Source organism: Rhinopithecus bieti, unplaced genomic scaffold (assembly GCF_001698545.2).
Source record: "Rhinopithecus bieti isolate Rb0 unplaced genomic scaffold, ASM169854v2 scaffold_49762, whole genome shotgun sequence".
Lineage (NCBI taxonomy): Eukaryota > Metazoa > Chordata > Mammalia > Primates > Cercopithecidae > Rhinopithecus > Rhinopithecus bieti.
Window position 1 is genome coordinate 1,763,109 of NW_016819845.1, and position 3,229 is coordinate 1,766,337.

At 50.8% G+C, this 3,229-nt stretch overlaps 1 long non-coding RNA gene across 1 annotated transcript; it reads left to right on the forward strand.

Moving 5' to 3' along the window:
• Positions 1–306: 306 nt before the first annotated feature.
• LOC108520003 (uncharacterized) lies at positions 307–2,718 on the forward strand. The gene is made up of 3 exons (XR_001882796.1): positions 307–529; positions 701–977; positions 1,498–2,718. It is a non-coding gene; the product is annotated as an uncharacterized LOC108520003 (long non-coding RNA).
• The last annotated feature ends 511 nt before the right edge of the window (positions 2,719–3,229 follow it).

Below are 3,229 nucleotides of genomic sequence, written 5' to 3' on the forward strand. Positions count from 1 at the left end.
CCTCTTCTCCCAGGTCCAACCCTTGAGAGTTTCTGCTCCCCCGCCCACCTGCTCTCCCTCCAGTCTTGAGTTCTCAACCATGCAGCCTGGCCAACAGGTCTGTGTTCCTCCTCAGCCTTCTGGGAGCTGTTGAGGGCAGGAGAAGGCGTGGCATTCTCAGGCAAAAAACAAAATGCAGTCTTGGCTTTGTTATTCAGTTGTGTGACCTTGGAAACCTCGTGCCATTTCTGACCCTTAACTTCCCCATCTGTCAGCCACGTGGTATAATAACCCCTGCCTCCCAGGCAGGTGGTGAGGGTTATCGGAAAGAATGCAGAGAAATTACTGGAAACATCTCAGATGTCTGGTAAGTGGCAAGTGTTATCTTTCATTTCAGTCTTCCCTACTTGATCTCCAAATGAGTCACATTTATTCAGCACTCACTGTGGAGCAGGCTTTACTGATATGATCCCGTTTAACCTGCACAACATTCCTGGCTGTTGGTATTTTCATTATCTGCTGTATATCTGAGCTAACCGGGCACACAGAGGTAAGGTAATTTGCTCCAAGCACCCTAATTAGGAAGTGATGGGTTCAACATTCAGACCCCAGCATTTGTCTCCAGAGCCTGTGATCTATTCACCACAGTGCTCTCTGCCTCTCCTCTATCAAACCATCCTGATCATTGTTTTTCTGTGCATAATGACTATTTGACCCCCAGAGCCTCTGCCGTGAAAAGAAGAGACATCGAAGGCCCAGAGGAGGAGCCTGGTCCTGCTCTATCTCAATGCACTACCAGAATTCTCTGCCAAGCTTTTGTCCTGACTGCTGTGTCTGGCACAGTGTGAGATTCTGAATGAGGCCATCCCTGTCCTCAAGGAGCTCAGAGTCTGGTGGCAGAATAGCAGAGGGTGGCTGAGCAGAGTCATGCAGGCTGTCAAGTCCAGCAGCCTGGATTGGAAACTCAGATGTAGCACTTACCAGCTGTGGACATTTGGGTAAGTCTCTGAGCCTCAGTTTCCTCATCTGTCAAGTAGGGATAATAACAGCAGTCTCTCCGGAGCGGGCTGTTGGAGTTAGGGCATACACTCGGCCCCCAGGGAGTACCTGACAGTAGTGTTCTTAGAGCAGGAGATGCCAGCGTGCTCTTCCTTGCACACAGGTCAGGATGGGACACCTGCTACAACCAGACAGCTACCAACAGGCTAAGAGGTTTATTAAGCATCTATTAAGTGCCTCAGGGTTAGCAATTATAATCCCATCCGATCTTTGCAGTAACTGCGGGGTGGCAATTACTACCTACAAGTTACAGATGAAAAGCTTCGGCTGAGGGAGGCGATCAGCCAAGGTCACATGGTGGGGTGCACGGGAGCTCAGACTCGGTTTGCGGCACTCTATAGGCTCCTGAGCAGAGGAAGGGTCTCAAGAAAGAGCCTCTGCTGCTTGGTGGGGTCTTCATGGCATTGCTGGTCAAGCCTCCTCTTTTCCCTCACTGGCTTCTTATCTTTTGCTTCCCAGGGGCAGTTCCCCAGGCATCCATGCAGGCCTCTCTGCTTTTCTCCTCGGAGAGCTCATCTACCTTAGAGCTTCCAGGACCCTCCGCCCCCACCACCAGCCCGCTTTATTTCAGGAGCCACGTTCCTCAGCGCACCCGACCTGTTCTCGCTCAGGTGCCCAGCGACTCAGTACAATCGAGCAGGGGCCCATGAAGAACTGAGCATTGTCAGAACCTTCTCATCTTTCCCGTCACATGCTCCTGCTCATGTTCCCAAGGGCCCAGTCTAGCTGCTGAGCTGACTGACTCTGCTTCCATCTCCTGCCCTCCCACACATCTGCAGCCAAGTCCAGCTGGTCCTAGCTACCACTGTACTAACATTCAGACCTTCACCTCCCCACAGGCCCCTCCCCTCACCCAGCCCAGCTGGGACCTGGCCTGGCCCACTCCATGCCTCAACCTGCTCTTACTTAAAGCTGTCTCCCACCCTGGCCAGCATTCCAGCATCTCCAGTGTCTAATAGTGAGATGATTCCTTACCAAATGCTGTTTCCGTTGTGACTTGCCTTCTTTAAACACTGTTTCTTCCTGACACTTACAGAAAACGTAACTTATTTTTCTCCTGCTTCTTCAAAAGTAGCTAATGAAAATCTGTTGTATTAATCAGGGATCTCCAGAAAATAGAGCCGATAGGGGGTGTGTGTATTCGAAAGAGATTTGCCTTAAGGAATCGGCTCACGCAATTATGGGGGCTGGCAAGTCCAGAATCCGCAGTGCAGATTGGCAACATCTGGGGACATTTTTGGCTGTCACAATTCAGGGACTGCTAATGGCCTCTGGTGGGCAGGGACTGGGGATGCTGTAAACATTCTACCAGGCATAGGACAGCTGCCCACAACAAAGAATGACCTGGCCCAAATGTCCACAGAGGTTGAGCAGACCTGTTGCAGCAGACTCCCCCTTCCTAGGACCACACCTGCGGCTCAGACCCCTGCCCACAGGCACAGTCCTGGCTTGGATTCTCAGCTCTGAAGTGGACAAGTCTCCAACCCAAGGCAAAGTATATCACATAGCCACACCTCCACCTTCAGCATCCAGAACCACCACGTCTAGTATGGTAGCCACTGGCCACATGTGACCATGGAGCACTTGAAATGTGCAAGTCCACATTGAGAGGTGCCGTGAAGGTAAAAGACACAGCAGATTTCTGAGACTTAGGAAGAAAAAGGAATATAAAACATCACAGTAGGCCTGGCGTGGTGGCTCACACCTGTAATCCTAGCACTTTGGGAGGCTGAGGCTGGCGGATCACTTGAGCCCAGGAGTTTGAGGCCAGCCTGGGCAACATGGTGAAACCCCATCACTACAAAAAATACAAAAATTAGCTGGGTGTGGTGGCAGGCACTTGTAGTCTTAGCTACTCAGGAGGCTGAGGTGGGAGGATCACCTGAGCCTGGGAGTTAGAGGCTACAGTAAGCCGAGATCGCACCACTGCACTCCAGCCTAGGTGACAGAGTAAGACCATGTCTCAAAAAAGAAAAAATCACAGCAATCATTTTTATCAGTTTTTTTTTTTTTTTTTTTGTTTTTTTGTTTTTTTGAGACAGTCTTGTTCTGTCACCCAGGCTGGAGTGCAGTGGTGTGATTTTGGCCGACTACAACCTCTGCCTGCTGGATTCAAGCGATTCTCCTGCCTCAGCCTCCTGAGTAGCTGGGACTATAGGCGCGTGCCACCACTCCTGGCTAATTTTTTTTT